The sequence below is a fragment of the Natator depressus genome, chromosome 8 (genome assembly GCF_965152275.1).
Source record: "Natator depressus isolate rNatDep1 chromosome 8, rNatDep2.hap1, whole genome shotgun sequence".
In the NCBI taxonomy this organism is placed as follows: Eukaryota; Metazoa; Chordata; order Testudines; family Cheloniidae; genus Natator; species Natator depressus.
Genome location: NC_134241.1, coordinates 27,209,822 through 27,232,267, shown reverse-complemented (window position 1 = coordinate 27,232,267; position 22,446 = coordinate 27,209,822).

The following is a 22,446-nucleotide window of genomic DNA, read 5'->3' as shown; positions in this document are numbered from 1 at the left end:
AAATATTGTCCTTAATTGGGGAATATCTGCTAATACTTAAGCAACTCCTTACCAAACTTAAAAAGACAAGAACATTATCTCCAAGGATCTTTAAGAAAAGACAATACCTTCCTTTGATCGTCATTTAATTTTAAAGATTTTCTTTAACAATTATTTAATTTAATTTTTTTTTTCTAAGAGCTGCAAGACTTTTACATAGGAAACAGAAGTGTTTGGACTCATTTGAAAGATATTTTCAAGGCCTATTAAACTCTGATGGAATTAAAGGGCTATCTTAATAAATGAACTGAATAAAAGAAAGAGTTAAAACTCTGCCTTTAAATATATTCTGATAATTTTCTGCCACAAAGACTAAAGCAATCTAATCATAAAGTTGAAGAACTATAACCCTACTGCATATGCATTAGCTGATTACATATTCATGGTCTAAAATGTTACCAAGATCATCTCATTAAGGTGTTGAGCCAATGAAAGGTGACAGTGGCTGACATTTGAATACAGCCAAGTCCCTGGAAAAGGTATGACTTCCATCTTCAGATTATGGAAATTCGTCTGGACGGAGGCATGCACTCTTATCCTTACTCTTGCAACACTATTACATTTTTTGCTCTTTTGTTTACATTCTTATAATCTCTTGCTCTTACACTCTTAGTTCAGCCTGTTCACCTCATTTCATCATACCTTCAAGATAATACCTCTACAAGCAAGCAAACAGTAGCAGTTACAAGACAGTAAGAATACAGAAGCCACCACACAGCATCAAGACAAACCAACCTTCTGGCCTAGCACTGCTTCTGGAACATGATGACATCACTGAGACTTCAGCATCATTGGTGAGATGGAGTTTGCAAAAATACTGCCAAAGGGTTAGATTTAAGATTTTGTTGTAATAAATGTAATGGAAAATTGAGAAGCTATTGAAATTTAAGATACTAACAGCTTCTTATTTTAAACACAAGATTGTTTAGACTATATTCTTAGAAAGGAGACTTAAATTTACCTTGGTAAATATAGAGTCATATTGGGATTTGAGTTTAAGATTCTTAATTTTTAATCTGCCTATTTTAATACCACTCCTTAAATGGAATCTTTTAAGTAACTGATTTAAATGCTTTCTTCAGTTTCATAGGACTTAGTCAAAATTACTTACCTCTGCTCATTTATAAACTATTTATATTAACCATGACAAACCAAATAGGATTGTCACCCTTAAATTAAATTACTATGCCCATCTATAAACTGTTTTAGCTATATATGATACAAAAGACTACCAATCTGGGGCATAATATACTTTGGTTTTAGTTTACCTAGAGAAATAGAGGTGGACCCTTTGCTAAGGTATAATCTCTTCTGAAAGCTCTCCACTGAGAGGCATATGGAAGAGATTATATTTAAACTAACTGTTGGTTACTGAATGTCTTCTATTTTGTTTTATCCCCCCCATCTTTTCCTTTAATAATTAAACAGTCATAGTGAATAACTGCGATTATTTACCTTGTCTTTAAATACAATGCCCCTTAAGGCATGGCAAGAACTCCAAGTGACTAAACAGTGGGGGTCATATCCTTGAATCAGCACTAAGAGAAACAATTAAGATTTGGCCTACCATATCTTGCTTTTCCATACTATAAATTTGTAGTAGTTTTTGTGATAAAATTACTTGGTGCTCAACATCTTAAAACTCCTCTTTCAGCCCTACACAATGATCTCACATTTGATTTTCCCTAAACCTATGCAGAACAAGATTCTGTCTCTGGAAACCATGAAGGAGCTCTGTAGCAACTGCCCATTCCTTTGGGTCTCTGACAGCCTAAGATTACATCCGTTTTTCCCTGTGGCATGGTCCCATGTATCCCCCATGGAACAAATCTGATGTGCTCCCTGGCCATCAACAGATTCCTGATCCCATGTGGGGGCTCCACAGGATTTGGACCAGGAAGAGCAGTACTTCAATGGTGGTTGACCCTTTGCATGGGACATGGGTGATCCATGCAGAGGGGTCCTCTCACTCCTCTGTTTGGGAGCCTGAATGGGCCTCAGTGTACCAGGCAGTAGCAAGGATACTCGATAGTAAATGTTTTGTAATTACATGTTAAATGAATAGCTATGCTATATCTATCTTATAACCAAAAGGACACAGTGCACCATTAGTTCCATAAAATTAAGCATGAAGTTCACAAAAAAGGGACTGTAAAATGTGGGATCCATATTAACAGTTATCTCACAATGATGCTGTCATAAATATAAAGGGAAGGCTAACCATCTTTAAATCCCTTCTGGCCAGGGGAAAAAACCCTTTCACCTGTAAAGGGTTAAGAAGCTAAAGATAACCTCACTGGCACCTGACCAAAATGACCAGTGAGGAGACAAGATACTTTCAAAGCTGGGGGGGGGGGGACAAAGGGTTCTCTCTGTCTGTGTGTTGGCTTTTGTCAGGGTCAGAGCAGGAATGCAGGTCAGAACCCCTGTAAAGGGCTAATAAGCAATCTAGTTAGATATGCTTTAGATTCTGTTTTGTTTAAATGGCTGATAAAATAAGTTGTGCTGAATGGAATGGATATTCCTGTTTTTGTGTCTTTTTGTAACTTAAGGTTTTGCCTAGAGGGATTCTCTATGTTTTGAATCTGATTACCCTGTAAGGTATTTACCATCCTGATTTTACAGAGGTGATTCTTTTACTTTTTCTTCAATTAAAATTCTTTGTTTAAGAACCTGATTGCTTTTTCATTGTTCTTAAGATCCAAGGGTTTGGGTCTGTGTTCACCTATGCAAGTTGGTGAGGATTTTTATCAAGCCTTCCCCAGGAAAGGGGGTGTAGGGTTTGGGAGGATTTTGGGGGGAAAGACGTTTCCAAGCAGGCTCTTTCACTGTTATATATTTGTTAGACGCTTGGTGGTGGCAGCAATAAAGTCCAAGGGCAAAAGGTAAAATAGTTTGTACCTTGGGGAAGTTTTAACCTAAGCTGGTAAAAATAAGCTTAGGGGTTTTTTCATGCAGGTCCCCACATCTGTACCCTAGAGTTCAGAGTGGGGAAGGAACCTTGACAGATGCTGATGACTAATATAGAAAATACCATGGGATGGAGAATTTTGCTTGAAATTCCATGGCATGACATGTCCATGAGCTAAATAAAACTTTTTTCATCAGCAAAAAAGTTGAAACCAAAACCTTCTTTGGGAAGGAGTCTGTTTTCACAAATTTCTTAATGAAAAGAAATTTAGATTTTTTAAAAATTGTCTAAATATTTCATATTGTCTTTTTCAAAATGAAAAATTCTGGTGTCCAGTACAAAAATAACTGTTTGTTTAGAAATTAAAGTTAAGTATAGTAAAAATAAATTGTTCAAAGTAAAAACAAATGCTATGAGATTATTGAAACAAAATATTTTGAACAGAACCAACTTTTTTCCAGCTTTTTCGGTTCACAAGTTTTTTCGATATTTTGATTTTTCATCCTGATTTGAGATATGAAAAATGTTCAAAATCTCAAAATGTTCACAGGTCAGGAAAACCATTACCTGCCCAACTGTATATAGAAATACCTGGATCAAGTTCTGTTCTCAGTAATACCCATGTAAATACAGAGTAAGAGAGCAGAATTTGAGTGATGTATTTGTAAATACTCTTGAAAATCCTTCCATATCATTTTCATTCAATCAGCTATCACTTTTGATTTAGAATGATGCAACTGAGAAGCAGAACTTAGTCTCCCCTGACACTGTTTCAACTGCTCCATTCAGTGAATGATGCTCTCAGTGGTAGCTACTATATTATTCATATAGCTTTGTACTTCCCAGCAGAAGGCCAAGTCTCACAAGGCAGATTATGACTAGAATTCAAGTTCTATTAGAAATCTCTGTCTCCAAGTTATTTTAAAGGTTATTTTAAAAAAATTGTTTTCTAAACAAAACTTTTTACATAATAGGATCAGCTCACTAGTAATATAGTGAGGTGTTTGTTCTGCTGCTAGTGTGGACGGTTTCTTGTGTTCAGTCTTTAGACTCCCTTAAAGGGAAGTGCTCTCCTCTGGCCACCTGCCTCAGGATTGAGTTTAGAAATGTCCTGCTTCCCCAGTGTGGGGCCCATCTCCTTAGACAGGAAGAGCTGAACGAATACTTCCTCTACATTAGGGACGGTAAGGCAATTTACATTTTGAGTTACTGACCAATCCCTTAACTAATGACAAAATGAGAGAGAAATTTATCTGGACTGTGAATATCAGTCCAACCACATTGCTTAAGGCTTCGCTCTTGTGCTGCATAGCATCTAGTGATTCCTTTATTGAGGAAGCTAGGCTGCTAGCCTCTGATGGCAGAACATCTATGTGGAGTTTTGCATCAGTAAGAGAAGCCGCTATTGAAACCACATGAAAGTCTCCCTCCACCAAGGGACCTGAAGGTGGCTGGCATAGGCCACAAAGTGGGAATGACCAGGACACCTGGTATGCACTGATTCAGTGTATCACATAGGAAGCCTCTTTTGGCTGAGCTGAAATGTAAAGCTGTTCCTCCTTGGCAGATGGTGGTACCTGTCCTGCACTCCCCATCCCCCTGAGGGGAGTCTCTTTTCCAGGACAGCTGCCCCCATGAATGCAGGAGTCTGTAGTTTGCACACCCTAAACCTATAGGACAGAAACAAACCTGCTCTTCACCTGATACTATGCACTGAAACAGAGAAGGCATTAAGCCAAATTAGATACCAACTAATTCTAGATTCATTGTTGCCACATTTCTAGGGTTTGTAAATGAAGGAACTCTCTCAGGAACATACTGCCGGATTTCCTACCACAGTATCAAGTCTAGAATAATGATCTTTACCCTATGCTTTGGTGGGAGAAAAAACAGCCTGGCACCATGAAAGACTGTATCTCACCATACACCCCAGCAGCAACTTCATTGCATGGGGACACGAAGGCCAACAAACCTAGGTTCAAACTCTTAGGATGTATTCACCAATGGGCACTCCACTATGCAATTCATACTGCTCTATGTAAGACAGAGCACTAGACTGGCTACCTTCAAGGTACAAGCTAGCTGTTAGGATGGTAGCATGGCTCTGATCATGGGCTGGAGGAAATATACCATCTTACTCTCATTATTCCTAGGATTCTAGCATTCATTGCTGAAGACTCTGGTGAGTGTTATTTGAATTTTGAAAACTAATGTTTTCTAGTTTTGCAATAAGGTCTCACATTTAAGCTATGACTTGGTGTTGCCTGATGTGTCTTAACCCCATGCAGTTCATACTATATATAAGTATATGTTCTAGGTAAGATAGTAAAATGTTATTAGTTTACAAGAATGAATTCTATTAACAACTCATTCATTTCTGAAATTTAACTCAATCATTTCTGACAGGAAACTCAGCTAGACATACATTTTTATCATAATTGTGCAATTAAAATTGTGGGTGTGTGCATGCCCACACAAATCAAACAAATGGATAACATTTACCTTTGCTTAATTTTAGGAAGAGGAACAGAACTGCTCCTCCACCCAACCTGTTTCTTGATGCACTGTCTTGCACTTTCTCCAAAATGAAAAACAAGGTTTATTTTCTCCGTGGTGAAAGCTGCTTTTTGCTTGGAGACAATGAAACCTCTGCATCACAATAGTACTGAAGGTAAGGAGGTTATTCAGTTTGCTGTGGCAAGTATTGCTGATGTGAATTGTACTTGCGTGATGAGCAGCACTCTCACTCACAACAGGAAGAGCCTAGAGTGGAAAGGCGGTTGTATAGGCTCAAAGTCAGTGTTAGGTTGTTTCTATTCCTGCCTTTGAAATATGCTTCTTACTTTGAGGGAGCCCTACAGCTCTGCTTCCTTTATAGTGTTAATATACTGAACTGTCAAATAAAAAAAAATCGAAGAAATGACTCAAGTTGCATCTTCAAACATCCTAGGGGTATCAGAGACCTCCGCATTTCTAATAAATCAAATTTAAAATGGTTGTTGGGTCTGACCCAAGGTTTTGCAATGCCTTAGGAGATGTAAGAAACATGGGGTTCTCATCTGCCTCTGGATGTCAAAAGACAGGTGTGTATGTTAAGCCCAAACTCTATACAACTGCATATATAACTCAGACAGTCCCTGTTATTGAGGGTCCTGCTTCAGAGTGAGCATCACATGCACAGAAAAGACTGGCTGGGACCCCCCTTGTGCCTGGGTAAGGGGTTGCTGGGCCTTCCTCTTGGTAGCATCGTCCTGTTGGTCACCTCTGTCTGGATCTTCTGTAACCTAGCCCTCCATCCTGATCACTCAAAAGTTCAATCCTCTTCTGGGTTATCTAAGTCTAGCTGTAACCGGTCAGGGCCCAAGAGGGCTTTTCCCAGCTGGCCTCTTCAAAGTCCCTTCACCCAGCTCCCCCTAGGCTAGCTGCAAAGTCCTTCTAAATCACGACAGAACTCATCAGCATTTCACTCTTCTTTCCAGAGAAATAGGTCACAGGGCTTCTCCCCAAGGCACCTCAACAGAACTCAGAACGACCAGCCAAAACATTAATGAAGCATCTTTTGCCCCTCTCTAGGTTGAAACTTCTCATCTCCCTTCAGCTTCTTTTCAGCTCCCAATTCTTTGTGGAACACTGGCCCCAGGAGTTTTACAGAGCCTGGCCTCTTGTTCCTAGGGCCCACCACAACAGTAAACTCAGCAATCTAACCACAACCCAGCTCAACTTTTCTCCTCCAGTTCCCACCTCAAACTGCTGGGCTTCCTCCCTTTTTTAAGTCCTAAACCCATCACAAGTGCGGTAGGACAAGGCTTATTAGAGGGTTGGCCAGACCAGGCCTCATGATCCTTAAATGGGCAGGCTGCTCTTACAGTTACCACATTTCTTTCCTTCCCCTGCCCTAGTGCTGCCACCAAGAAAAAGAGTGATATATTTTTCTCTGTCTTTTTTTAATGTGTTAATCACATTTAGTACTTTTTTTAATTAACCTTTTTATTTTTGCAGAGTGTGTTTTTCTGGTGTCACCAGAGGGGGAAGGGGGGGAAGGGAAGAAGAGACTGTAAGCTGCAATACGTGGTGAGGACATGGGAAGAGGTTAATATGTCAAAATCATTACACAGAACAAAGAAAGAACAGGGGGAATAATCAACCAGGTAAAAAGTGGGGGGAAAGTGACCATCTTTACCACCAGCTATGCTCCTAAAGTTTGACCTATAAAAGGGTTCTAAATGCAACAACATAATTTACAGAAATGGCAGCAGTCACAGACCTAGATATACCTATTTGCAACAATTTACATAGTAATATCCACATCATCATCTTACACGATCCAAGGACAAAGTAAGACATCAATAAACAGGACATTTAAAATCCTCTAATCTAGTCCATTCACTGACAACAGCCAGAAACTGGGCAACCAATGAGGCAGCCCCAACAGGAGCAGCAGGGTTAATGGAGCTGCTACAATGACATATTGTAGCTCTGGTAACATCAGTGGAGATATTGGTAATGCTGTACACACAGTTTGTTTTCCATCTGGTGTGTGGTATAGGTCCTTAAGGACAAGGTGCTGTGTTATGTATTTCTCATCTCCTAGTTTAGTCTACTCTTATAAATGCATGATGATCTTTTTAATGTGCACACAGAGCAGAGGGAACTTCAGTTTTAAAGTCTTCATTGGAAAATCCATGCACTAAGCTTTATGAAAATTCAATTTATGAGACTCACTGAGAAAATTTTCACCAAAAATATTTCTTCCATTGATAAACTCTGTAAATTCATTTTTGCCCCGTATATTTCAGGTTTTTTAACTAGCTCTACAATTTATTGCAATATATTAACCTTGGGGATGAAGGGATGAGCCAACTCTGCCTACATTTGGAACAGAGCACTTTACAAATTACTTACAGCACCACTTTAAAGCTAGCAGTAAAGCCAAGCGGGACTGATCCAAAACCCATGGAAGTCAATGGAATGACACCCACTGTTTGTGATGGGCTTTGCATCAGGCTCTTAGTCATTACGAACACAAAAATAAAAATACCAATACTGACCCAGCAGTAGCACGTTGCACTGCCATGTGAAAGTTCTGAGGCTTACATTCATCTCTATCCTCTATTCCTAAGAAGCAGCATTGCTGAGAATACTGCTTTAATTCCCCTAATCAGTGTTTTCATTTAATATATATATGCATTTTCTCTGTTGAGACCTTGATCTGAAGCATTATCATTCTCCTCATCAAAATATTTACAGGTGAAATTGTATTGCCTGGAAGATTCATGTTTGAATTGTGCATGGTATCTATGGTTACAATGTCTTTATAGATACCAAGGAACAGTAACACGCTGTGCAGAGAGGAAAGAACTGCTGCCATGTTAGAAAAAACATTCACACAACCAAGAGAGTGTTTAAATCAGACAGTCTGAGGGTGGTACTGCACAGTGGCTACGAGATGAATCCACATTAGGGTTAATTAAATTTAGAAGGGAGGAATGAGAGGCAAAGAGTACAAACGTCGCCTTCTACCTATGTTTGCAGGATAAATATGAAATAGGACTGGGGTTCTGTGAAATTACTATAGCAGCTGGTCTGACTAAAGGAAACCAGTGGTACTGTTAAGATTATGAAAGGATCACAAAATATGAGCAACCAGGATGCAAAACTTTCATTTATTAAAATATAGTAAGAGGAAGCTTGGGGTCTCTGGGTTCCTCCACTTACGGTATATTGCCTTGGACGAAAACAGTGTGTAGGATTTTATCTTCAGGCAAATCTCCTTTATGCCCAACAAACTCTGAGGGTATCTCTGTATGACAGCTGCACTGCATCTGGTGAACCTCTCCCGTTGGCATTAAAAAATACACACCCCTGTGAAACTCTCCCACTGACACAGCACTGTGCACACAAATGCTTATGTTGGTGTAACTTATGTCGCTTGGGGGGGGGGGGGATGGGCGGAATACTCACACCCCTGATCAACATAAGTTTTGCCAACATAGGCTGTAGGGTAGCCTGAGACTTAACTTGAGTGTATATCTTGCCCGTAACTATCCACTTCATTAATAACTCTCTTGAATAAGCTATACTGGATAGTACTTCAAAGTCCAGTTCACAAACTGATATTACAAAACATTATAAAGACAAGTGCAAAGTACTTCTCTCAAGAAGGAAAAAATCAAATGTACAACTATGAAATGGGGACTATCTGTCTAGGTGATAGTACTGCTGAAAAGGATTTGGGGGCTTATAGCGGACTGTAAACTGAATATGAGACGTCAATGTGATGCAGCTGCAAAAAAAGGCTAATATGATTCTGGGGTGTATTAACAGGAGTGTTGTATTGAAGCCACAGGAGGCAATTGTCCCACTCTGCTTGGCACTGGTGAGGCCCCAGCTGGGGTACTGTGTCCAACTGTGGGTATCACAATTAAGGAAAGATGTGGACAAATTGATAAAAGGTTTAGAAAACCTGACCTATGAGGAAATGTTAAAAAAAACTGATCATGTTTAGTCTTGAGAAAAGAAGACTGAGAGGGGACCTGATAACAGTCTTCCAATATGTTAAGGGCTGTTATAAAGAGGACAATGATCAATTGTTTTCCATGTCAACTGAAGGGAGGACAAGACGTAATGGGTATAATTTTCAGCAAGGAAGATTTAGGCGAGATATGAGGGAAAACTTTTTAACAATAACGGTAGTTTAGCTCTGGAATAGACTTCCAAGAGAGGCTGTGGAGTCCCCATCACTGGAAGTTTTTAAAAACAAGTTGGACAAACACGTCAGGGATGGTCTAGGTATACTTTGTCCTGCCACAGTGCGGGGGGCTGGACTTGATGACTTCTCAAGGTCCTGTCCAGGCCTACATTTTTATGATTATGATCCAACAGTTGCCTTGAAACACACTAAAACTGCATATGATCTATAGGCTATTTACTTAATTTAAAACACTGGCAACAAAATGCAGGGAGTTCTTAAGATAAGAAACGCCATGCTTTCCTTGATTTTAGTCTATATAATTATAGAAGATATGAGGGTGAGGAGTCTGAAGTATTCCAACACACTTCATTTCAACGTACAGTGTTAAAGAAACATTTCAATGAACAAACAAAAAGGGTTATGTTCAGAGCCAGTTCAGGGCCCAGGCAAAGAGATGTATGGCTATACATCACCACAGCACCAGTAACGGAACTGGAGAGGCTGCCAGAGGCAGTAGGAACTGGCTGAGAAATGCTGCTACTCGTGCTTCAGTCTCCTCGATAGTCTGCGGAGACCCTTACAATGATAGCTTCCCTCTATTAGCTTCCTCTAACCTTGTATGGGAGTAAGACATGGTATGGGCTACCCTGTAGAGTGCCACCAGCTCCCAAGGGCACAGGAATAGGCAAAGATAGTGTGAGGGTAGTTAAAAGCTGTGGAGCAGGAGCAGGAGCGGGAATAGGTGTGGCGAGGTGGGGCAGAAACCATAGGGGAAATGGGGCCAGGTTTCTTTCAGTCTGTACCAGGAAGTCAAAGTCCAGAGACTAGAGAGGTTTATTGGCAGAAACTCTACAGAGAAGCAGAGTGAAAGAAAGACAGCATAGCTTTAAAGATAATACATATTCTTATCAATTTCCTCAATCAATGTTAAAAGAAAGCAATTTTTTTTTACTGTTATTACATGGCACAGCAGGGTTAGGGAGCTGGCTGTGGAACAGGTCATTGAAGCTAGAGTTGTGTATGTGGGATGGAGGGGATCAGGCTCAGCAAAATGAGCAGGGGGCTACATCTGTGCATGGGATCTCAGAGCCTGTCATAAGGCTGCGCAAAAGAAAGAGGAAACTGTGCCAGCTCTTCCACCAGAGCCTGAGAATCAGGATCCTCCTGCTCCATCCCAAGATGCTTTGTAAGTGTGTTCCTGGTACTAAAAACAGCTGCAGTTGCAAAATACAAGTTTGGTGAGAATCCTGGAAAGGGGAGTGTGTGGAGTACAGTATATATTGAAGAGCAATTGTTCCATTCACTGTCTCCACCATCTTTGCCAATGAGGTGATGCTCATGAGGCATTTCTCACACTTCTTTGACAAGTTGATAGGACCATTTTGGGTTAAACAATGGATCACTTCATGCAAAAGCTGAAGGAAAAGCTGTAGGTCACATGAATTATTTTATTCACTTGCTTTTTTCCCCTCTTCCCACAAAAACTATATTTCTCACTAAATTCTTTATAAGAATTCTGTGCAACTGATTTTTGAATGAAATTCTGATAAACTTATGCAGTTACCTAATATGATTGTACAACCAAGAATTAATTTTAACATGTACCTTACCATTTCATTCAGGCTGTGCATAAAAACAGATGAACCAATCTATAGAAAAGCAGTACCAGATAAACACTGTTCCCATGGTTGAAACACTATTCACTTATGGAGGCAGTGTGTTCTAGTAGATAGAGCATTGGACTGGGGCTCGGAAAACATGAATTCTGTTCTTCCATTGGCCTTCTGGGTGACCTTGGACAAGTCACTTCATTGCTCTGTGCCTCAGCTTCCCCATGTCTAAAATGGGGATAATTATTTTTACCTCCTTTGAGATCTACTGATGAAAAGTGTTGTAAGAGATAAGTAGTAGTATTAGCATCAGTATTACTAGTGAAGGCTCATGCTGTCATACAGATGTAATTCATAAGGTGTAAAACTGCAATAAATGGCTGAGAATTTAAAACCTGGATGGTAACAGACTGTGAATTTTAGTGATGACAGAACCTGGTGATATTCTAAGCAAAAAGAGTTCGCATCCCCGCATGTAACTGTTTCTTTTGCTTCACAATGACTCAAGAGACATTTTAGGTTTCAGAGTGACAATCCTGGACTTTTTTACATAGTAAAAAAGAGTAGTGCCCTCCAACATTAATTACTGGGTGGAATATTATGTTCTGTGTTATACAGGAGGTCAGTAGACAATCATAATGATCCCCTTGTAGACTTAATGGGGTTAATTTAAAATTAACAACATTTTGTTTGATGAAATTTTTCATTTTGCAATAGTGGAAAAATTATGACTTTTTCCTCAGGTTTTACTCGTCCCCTTCCAATTCTTCAACTAGAAAAGGGAAGGAAAGTTAGATAACGCAAGCAAAAACTACTCTCTCACTTATTTACTTTTGCCACTGGAAAACAGTAAAAAAAACCACCCCCCCCAAAAAAAACCACATTCCCTCTACTCTTTCAGTAGAGAAAAGATTGCACGGGCAGCGGGGATGAGGGGGGGAAAGAATAGAAAGGGAGAAAAAGAGTTTGAAATAAACACTTTATAAAACTTGCTTTCATTTTTAAATTGTAAAATGGGGGAAAAATAATAAAAAAAAAATGTAAACCAAACCTGTTAATTTTCTTTTGAAAATTTTCAGTGACCTCATGTTACAGATCTGTTCTCCAAACCAAACTGGTCTGGATATTTTTAAAGGTTGAAGTATTTCATAAATTCAGTCATCATGTGCCTTTATACTTTCTTATTTTATTCAGAGCTATAAATGTAAAATGCTAATAAATACTGGTTATTCATCATTTTCTTACCCAGCCAGAAGAAAGAAGAATTGGAACTGTTCTGAAGCTTCCCTCTCTCCTGCAACCCCCACCCCAGGATTTCCAGGCTACTTCCTAGACCAGGGAGGCTGAACTTCCAGGTTGAACTTCCTAGACATCTGGAGCTGAACTTCTTCATATGCATGTATCTCTGGAATGAACTTCAAATGTTCAAAGATTTACCATCCCTGCTTATTAGCCCATGTGCAATTTTCTAGCACCTAATTTACAAATCTAAATGAATATACAGACACTCAGTTTAACACTATCAGACCTATAATAAAATTTGTTTTCCTGTGACAGGCTGAGGACAGGGAATGAATTTCTTAACATTGTACTTCCATGCAAAGATGTAACAAGACCTATAAGCTATATATCTGACTTTTACAATAATTGGCATTTCATCTGAAACAATGGGAATCATTGTTTAAGTATTTATAATGGTGGACTTAAAATCAAAGTAATTATGATAACAATTGATTTGTCAATGAAGAGTAGCCATATTCAAATCATCATAGAAAAGAGAGATGTAGAATACGTCTTGAAATACATACATATCCAGAAAGCCTTGTAGCAGATTGATACAGTGAATATATTCTCCTCTAATTATTATTATCATCCATTATTTGTTTCACAGTAATGCCAAGAGACCATAGCAGAGGGGGCCATTTTAGTAACGAAAATATATGCCTAGATTGTGATAGGTCTCTGTACATACAAATGACAAGCAATAGTTGCTGGCTGAATGACCTTGGAGTCTAAATATACAAGAAAGACAGCGGATGGGAGAGAAGAACTATTATTATCCCCATTTTACAGATTGAGAACAGACACACAGTGAGGTGCTGAAGGTCACAAGACAAATCACTGGCAGATCAAAGAATAAAACCATCTACTGCCTTGACATCCTGTTTCCCAAGATGTAACCTTATTAACACTATACTGAAATACTCTGGTTTGAGAACAGTCCTTTGTCATTGGCTCGGGTCCCTTGCTTGCATTTTTGACCAAATTTTCCGTTCTTAATATTTTTTACACAGGAATTTGATTCCTAGCAGAGAGGAGCTTGTGTGAACATCACTCTTTGCAGATGATTACTGATACTATATAATTTTTGATTGACATGTATGATACGATAGAATATTATACTCTTCTCTAACTTTATTAGGAATGTAAAATGATTGTCGAGATCAGTGTTTAAAATCTGGGAAAGAAAGAAAAAGCAAAATCATCCTATACACTTTTTTTTTTTAAATCCAGCTTTTTAGTCACTTTTACAGCCAATGTTAATAAACTTGATTTAAAACAAGTTGGCTGTTATCTCTACTACCTATTCAGATTGTTAGCTCTGTGATAGCAGGGACCATCTTTTTGTACTGTTTGTACAGTGCCTAGTACAATGGGGTCCTGGTCTATGATTGGAATTTTTAAGTGTAGTATCTTATTAACGAGCAGACAAGTTTCAAGATAAACCCTTTATTAAGAACAGAAACTATGTAAGTAACAAAACTTCCTAATATTCTCTAGCTGTAGCCTGTACCTGCCCTATCCTATGTTCCTTTGTTGTTTCTCTTACCAGCATACCAGGAAACCCAAATGACTGTATAAAAAATGTACAGGAAGGGTGTCATCTCTATACTTCCTGGTGCACTTAATCTATAGCATGCTAGGTGCAACCACAATATAAACAATAACTATTAATCGTCTTCACACTGCAAATAAGAATATAACAAATGACTTTTTGTCATTTTACACTAAATATTTTCCCCTTATGGCAGATTTTATAATCATCGTATGAAGAAAGAAAGTCGCTATTTATTTATAGTTAGAATTTTAGCATCCTGAAAACCTTTTATGTTTTTAGAAGTACCAAGAAAATCTCTTATTGATCTTTACTTATTGAAGCTTTTCATCCTACTGTCCATTCAGCATTCAGTGTTTGAAGTCAGCACCAAAACACATAAATTTCAGTGCATTAGAAACATTATCTAAAAGTTCTAAAATTATAATGTCAAAATGTAGCACTTTCACAATAAACAGCTATGGCTGCCTATCATTGTTTGATTATTATATGGTTCCTATGAAGCTAAAGCTATAATTTATAAGCCATATATTATAGCACCTAACTGTGACTTCCAATACATGGTCAATTACACCTTTGCTTTTTAAAAGGCTTTTCACTTTACTTGTGGTACTGGCACATAAAAACCTGAGATGCTGTCAGAGGGCTAGTATCCAAAAATACGCTTCTGGTTATGCAACTCTAGTGGCACTTACTGGATGCAAGTAGCACATTTCATACTGGTGTTCTGATACCCTCCTTACTCACATGAGCAGTCCTTAAGCACACAGGCAGTTCTATTGATTTTCATGGGAGTAATTACTTGGGTAAGAGTTGCAGGGCCAGACTTAAAAATTTTCATATATATTCATTCTCTCCTTACCAATGTAATCCGCCCCCCCCCATTGTATTTGGCACATATTGATTTTTCTTCCATCTGCATTTTCATTCCCCTTCCAACAGCTGCCCGACTTGAGCTAAGCAAGAGTGACATATCTGACATAAGTTCACAGAGATCCAAATTACTGCACCTCATGCAGACCTATGAGCTGCACTTGGATCTCCCCCATAAAATTGTAAATCAGTTCCTCATTCCAAAGCTCTAACTTTTTTGTTATGTAACTCCTTCAGCATCAGAAGGGAGTATCTTATTTGCTGGATATGTAATGTTCTGTAACTCTGCTGTAACTAATGGAAATCATCTTCTCAGAAATTGAGTGGGGAAGACATTCCTGTACAATATGTCATTTCCAGACAACGTTCTCTTAATTTTTTAATGGTAACTATTATTTTGATTTATAACTGCAGTGAAGATTTGTATTATTGCTGTTGTTATTATTATTAATCTCTTTTCAGGATTTGTTCTTTGTTATTTGCAAAATCAGCTGTAACTCTTTAAAAGGGATGTTTTAGATACAGTAATAAAAATGTGATGCATAATATAGCATGATGAAACAGCTACCATTTAACTTAACCGCAAATAGTACTTGTGATGCTGGAATTATCTGTATCATTTTGTTTAGTGTAGGCAGAGGATGTTCTTGAACTTCAGAGAGATTTTTTTCCCTTTTCATTTCCCCCCTCTCTTTTTAAAAAAAACAACATCACTAGTGTTTTATTGGTGCTTGATTGTTTTGCATTGCAATGCCAAATGATTGCTGGCTGGGAATAACCATGGAGATAGTATTTATATTTGAATTTCTCTTCTGTCTTCATTTTAAAAGACCTTGATGGTTTTCATAACAGTCTTTATAAATCTGGTGATTGTTTTCATAACAGTCTTTATAAATCCTATCAGTTAATGATTATTACACCATATCCTAGCCTGCTTCCCCTTCAAGCTAATGGGAATTTGAGCATTGATTGCAAAGAAAGCAAGATGGGCCTCTGGTGAACTGCATGCTTGGCACATAGATTTCCTTTTTCTCTGAAAATGGGAGGTGGGTTTTTTTGTTTGTTTGTTTGTTTGTTTCTTTAATTTTCAGTAAGATGAAACTTTAGCCCTTTTGACATCAATCATTTGTACACAAAACTGCTTCAAAAACTGTTTATCTTTTAGAACCTGACCCTTTTTTAAGAGACAGTTAGGAGATGAACTTGTAAATATTTTGTAATGATCCAGTTTATTTTATATCTCAGGGTTTCCCCTTCAATTCACGAATCAGTGGAATCCTTCTTCTTCTTCTTCTTCTCTGCCTTAAAAAATAACCGCCTGTCATGAACCTGTCTATGCTCATGTTTAACCATGTATTCCAAATTTACATAGATAATGTCAGTGCTTAGTTTTCCAACAGCTCTAATAATCTTAAAGGCATCTCTGAAATTTGTTTGCTGATCTTTGCTGTGACGACCTTGGATAATATAGAAGGTTAAGTGTGTTTTCAGGATTGTAAACTTTTGCCTCCTAGGCACCATGATATAAACACTGTCTTTTTGGTTTATAATCATCATCATTTTTTAAAAAAATATGCTCCTCTCCTTGCTGCTCTAGTGTTTCTTTAACAAAGAGCACTTCTGAGGTACAAATGCAGCATAATTTATGTACTGTAGATTTATCATATATCAATAATAATAGCACTGAATGTCCTGTCTTTCTTGATATTCAAGAGGGATGTAAACATAAATATCAGATACTTGGATTCCAAAAGTGTAGGCCATTTAAAAATTTTAATCTAAAACCTGAACTCTGATTTCTCCAGCTGAAAACCTGAATATGGGGATTCATGCATACCTCAAACCACCTGAATAACATCACATTTTTCTCATTTCTGAAACTCCAAGGAGACAAATATGCAACATTAGTTCAACAGTGTTCCTTCACAGGAAATTCACCTTTTAAACAGGCTTCATGTACTAAAGGGGTATTGTTACAGACGAACACTTTACTGAACAAAACCCACACCTACTGTCAGTCCTATAGGAGAGCTGAACCACTGAAGACCCATGTGCCTAGAGACTATCATGTGAAGCAACATTTGGGCCTGATCCACAGCTTATTTCAGTTGAAAGTTTCCCATTGACATCACCAAGTTTTGGATCAGTCTTAGAAAGGCCCAGGACATTCAGAGCTGTATACCTTTAATTATTGTGTTTTTCTTTTTTAAATTGGTCTTCTCTTTGCATGGAGAGGGTAGCGTCTGACAGACCGTGCTGTCCATGTGAAATTCTAGTAATGGTAATCAAAGTCAACAGGGCAAATGTATTCTTCAAAAGGAAAGCCTAAGCGTGAAATAAAATGTTGGAATTGAGATTCCCACCACTACACAGGGATCCAGAATGCTGTGCTCTACAAGTTGACCCCAATGGGAACAGGAGTTTGGTCAATTATCACCCTTCTTTCTCATATGGACCTGCGCCTCTTGGGCCCAAAGAAAGGGCATCAGGTATCTGGTAAACCATGAGTTGTTAATATCGGGATATTGTTACAACGCGCTAGGCATGAATCCTTTGCAGTAGAAGATGTGTCATACTTCTTTTCTATAAAATGTGTGCAATGATGTGAGAGCAATTGGGACTAAACACACAAGGGGAGGAAAAATGGGTGTGGGATTTAATTTAGCATCTGGGACCCCACTGGTGAGCCCTGCCTGCAGGAGGAGATTTCACTGGTGTAAGTTTGCATGCAGGGGCTGCTGCACCTCTTGGCTTCTTTCATGAGGAAGTCCTTAATGGAGGCACAGATCTCCAGGGAAGGAACTAAAGATGTTGGGTCCCTTGAACTTAGTGTTTTAATAAAGATGCAGCTAGTGGTTTTTAAAAGTCGTAACACATATTTCTACTGTAAATTGCAGTGGCAAGGATTTGTTCTCACTAGCCATGTCTAAGTGCCTCTTTTCTGTAAGGTTTTATAAGGGCTGCATTCTAATATTAAATTCAGGATGTGCTATCACCATGCGCATAAAACAAACCATCAAACAAACAAAAACAGAAACAAACTTATGCTTACGTGTGCACTAAATAACTTGGGTATGCTGGGAACATGATACTCAAGATGTCAGGTACAATACTATGCTGCAAAAATAAAGCATTTTTTTTTCTTGGCTGAAAGACTCCATTTATCATACCATATGAATTAGCTACTGAGATTTACCAAATAGTGTAAGAGTTCTCCTGCACAACGTATATTACACATTCCACATGTCAAAAATAAATATCCTAGTACTTACCTGCCTTTCTTTCTGTCCTTTTGAGATCTGTGATTATTCATTCACTCGGCAAGTCTAAAGAAAAGGGAAAGCGAGAAATGCTTATGCTTGGTGTGAGTGATTTTGTTAGGCACTGTATAGTTGCAAACAGTCTAAAGTTAAGAATTCTGAGCTTCATTCTTATGAAGATGCAGCAACAAGTTGTTGAAGATAGCTATAAAGTGATCTAACATTTATCACATACTTTCCCATAATTAAATATATTGTGATGGATTTGGGCAGCTCTCTATAGGAGAACATCCAGTATTCCATTTTCCTCAGCCTTTTACTAATAAAACACTTATCTGTATGAATCATAGAATCATAGAATATCAGGGTTGGAAGGGACCTCAGGAGGTCATCTAGCCCAACCCCCTGCTCAAAGCAGGACCAATCCCCAATCAAATCATCCCAGCCAGGGCTTTGTCAAGCCTGACCTTAGAAACTTCCAAGGAAGGAGATTCCACCACCTCCCTAGGTAACGCATTCCAGTGTTTCACCACCCTCCTAGTGAAAAAGTTTTTCCTAATATCCAACCTAAACCTCCCCCACTGCAACTTGAGACCATTACTCCTTGTCCTGTCCTCTTCTACCACTGAGAATAGTCTAGAACCATCCTCTCTGGAACCACCTCTCAGGTAGTTGAAAGCAGCTATCAAATCCCCCCTCATTCTTCTCTTCCGTAGACTAAACATTCCCAGTTCCCTCAGCCTCTCCTCATAAGTCATGTGTTCCAGACTCCTAATCATTTTTGTTGCCCTTCACTGGACTCTCTCCAATTTATCCACATCCTTCTTGTAGTGTGGGGCCCAAAACTGGACACAGTACTCCAGATGAGGCCTCACCAATGTCGAATAGAGGGGAACAATCACGTCCCTCGATCTGCTCGCGATGCCCCTACTTATACATCCCAAAATGCCATTGGCCTTCTTGGCAACAAGGGCACACTGCTGACTCATATCCAGCTTCTCGTCCACTGTCACCCCTAGGTCCTTTTCCGCAGAACTGCTGCCTAGCCATTCAGTCCCTAGTCTGTAGCGGTGCATTGGGTTCTTCCGTCCTAAGTGCAGGACCCTGCACTTATCCTTATTGAACCTCATCAGGTTTCTTTTGGCCCAATCCTCCAATTTGTCTAGGTCCCTCTGTATCCTATCCCTTCCCTCCAGCGTATCTACCACTCCTCCCAGTTTAGTATCATCCACAAATTTGCTGAGAGTGCAATCCACACCATCCTCCAGATCATTTATGAAGATATTGAACAAAACCGGCCCCAGGACCAACCCCTGGGGCACTCCACTTGACACCGGCTGCCAACTAGACATGGAGCCATTGATCACTACCCGTTGAGCCCGACAATCTAGCCAACTTTCTACCCACCTTATAGTGCATTCATCCAGCCCATACTTCTTTAACTTGCTGACAAGAATACTGTGGGAGACCGTGTCAAAAGCTTTGCTAAAGTCAAGAAACAATACATCCACTGCTTTCCCTTCATCCACAGAATCAGTGTATGACTTTAGCCTCTGATTTTAATACAGTTACACCACCCTACAATTCTGGTATCTCCCAGTTCCTGACAACCGAAATGACAGTTTTGGAGTTTTAAAGAGAATGGGATCAGGACTGTTATTATTTTACATACACAAATTATTAATATTCCTTTAGCACCCATAATGTGTAAGGTGCTTCGCTCACACATATTGGAAGATACAGTTCCTGCCCCCCAAAAAGAGTTTAAAACCAATTATTGTAGTCTGATTCAAAGTGCATTACAAGATTCAACTAATAAAACCTCAGAGCACATGTATGAGCTAGGTAAATGTTGTTAAAGTCACCTTACAGAGTAATACAAAATAAAATTATTTTATTTAGAAGAAAAAAATTGCAATAAAACAGAATACATACAAATGTCAAATCCAATGTCATAATATAATTCCATCTCCATATATTCCCTCCATAAGAAGCTGTTTAATACTTGCCCTTTTCTCTTTGTTATTGTTTTAATTATATAATGTGGCAGAGCTCCGACCTTGTCCCCGTGGGTCCCGCACTTCCGGGCGGTTTATGCTAGTCTCAGAGGCTCACTGCGATCCTCCACGTAGCCCTTCTCTCTCTAGGGCCAGGGTTACAGTCTACTGATCCCTTTTCATCATAAGCCAGCAAGGAGGTTGGTGAGAGAATTCCCACAGTCTCTGCTGTCCCTATGGGCTTATTCCTGAACAGTTTAGCCTCCTGTCCTGACAGGGGCCTGTCTTCCCCTCCCCAGGAGGTGTTTCTGTAGTGGCGGGTTGGGGGGAACCCGGGCCAGCCCTCTACTTCGGGTTCCGGCCCAGGGACCCTAATGGCAGCAGCTGTTGGCAGCCAACCTTTCATGGCCAGAGTTGCTACATTTCCCTGGGCCACTTCCCCACAGCTCTCCCACTTCTCTCTCTTAACACCTTCTTCACCCTTACCTTAGGGCTCCCTGTCCAGTGGCTTGAGGTTGTCTTCATTACCCAGCCCTTCAGCCGCACTTCCTCTCCTCTGGCTCCCCTTGGCCTGACCAGAGTAAGTCAGCCAGGGAACAGAAAACTGCTTATCCAGTGGCCAGTATATCTGCCTTCTACTACTCTGCTGTACCCAACTGGCCTGAGTCTATCACAACAATTACATGCATAAGTTGTTTCGTAAAAGCTCCTTACACAGCTTAACCTAATTTGCATTGAGACGCTCCTACAATACCAGCACATTTTATCTATTTAACTTATCGTGAGGGTTTTTTAACCACCTTAGATAGACAGGAAATATTGTAAAAAAAATTAGCAAGGCTACTTCTACTTCCATTATATACGAGAAGGTGGAATAGCTACAACAAAGAATAGCACTTAAGAGTAAAATGCATTTGTATACAATACTCTGTTCTGTAGCAATTCGAGTTTCATTTATAGCAGCTTGTAACCAAAGTAGTGCCAACACTGCTTATTAATTAAAGGTGTTTTTTCATCCTTAGCCCCTTTGTGAAGAAAGTGAGAATTAGCCTACTGTTCCTTGGGAATTGCAGCTTTCTAATCATTTTTAAAACGAGGGTGACTAGTTCTGCCACCTCCTTGCCTGCAAACATTCTGTCTCTTACATACACCAGAAATTTTGATGGGTCTTCATCACATAGACAGTATGTTAAATATTTCTGAATAGATTTTGAATTATTTTGTACATCAACCAAAATCCTTGCTGGAGTTATTTTAAAGTAACTTTGCTCTTTGCTATCAAAAGGACGTGTTGTTTCACTTCCTCCAAAGATGCTTGGTACATCAAGGAAAATAACATCAAGTGATAGTGGGTTCAAACATATTTCTAATCTTTATAGCCCTTCAGTACTTACATTAAAAAAGTGAGGAATAATTTATTTCTGATGAAATAGAGTTGCTCAGCTCTCTACTAATAGGATCCTCAGGGCAAAAGAGGGTAGAAAAAACACTGATAAAAAGAAGAACGCTTCATCCTACTGTTTTCTATACTGGAAACAAATAAATTAATAATAGTGTTTACTCTGATTATCGTTGATTTAAGATAAATTGTTCTCATTTAGCAATTGGGGAAATGAAACTCAGCACTCTAGGGACTGAGAATACAAGACTATGCCAAAGGCTATGGTTGGGGATACATTTACAGACCCATTCAGAATTCCTGGATTCATTCCAATCATTGCGGATAGTGGGGAGGCTGATATTCTAATACCATGTATCAGTTTAATAATGCAAGGTGATATTCCTTTCCCCTCCCCCCTCCTTACTTCCCCTCTTGTTCTCTGTATGACTCTTGTGAAATCTCTTTTTATCCTTGAGGGGTCACCAACATTAGGCTTTTGCTCTCTGCACTGCAAAACTGCAGCAAAATTCTTTCTTATAGAGCAATAACCTTACACTCTTATACTGTTTACAAGAAATTCTTATTCAAATAGTCAATATAACCAAAGGAAAATGGAACAAACACACTTAAAATGGCACCCTGTCCTTTTGTATTTAACAGAACAGCACTTCTCAGAAGCAGCATCATGAAAGCCACTGAACATAGTCCACATAATAATTCAGCTAAGAAGATAGCATTTAAGTGCAGTATTAAAACTGTTTTCAGTTCTTCAAAGTGTTGCCTTATCATCATCTTCCCTATGCTTGAAAATAATGAAAGAGAAGCTACATAATATGGTGCTGAAGTGG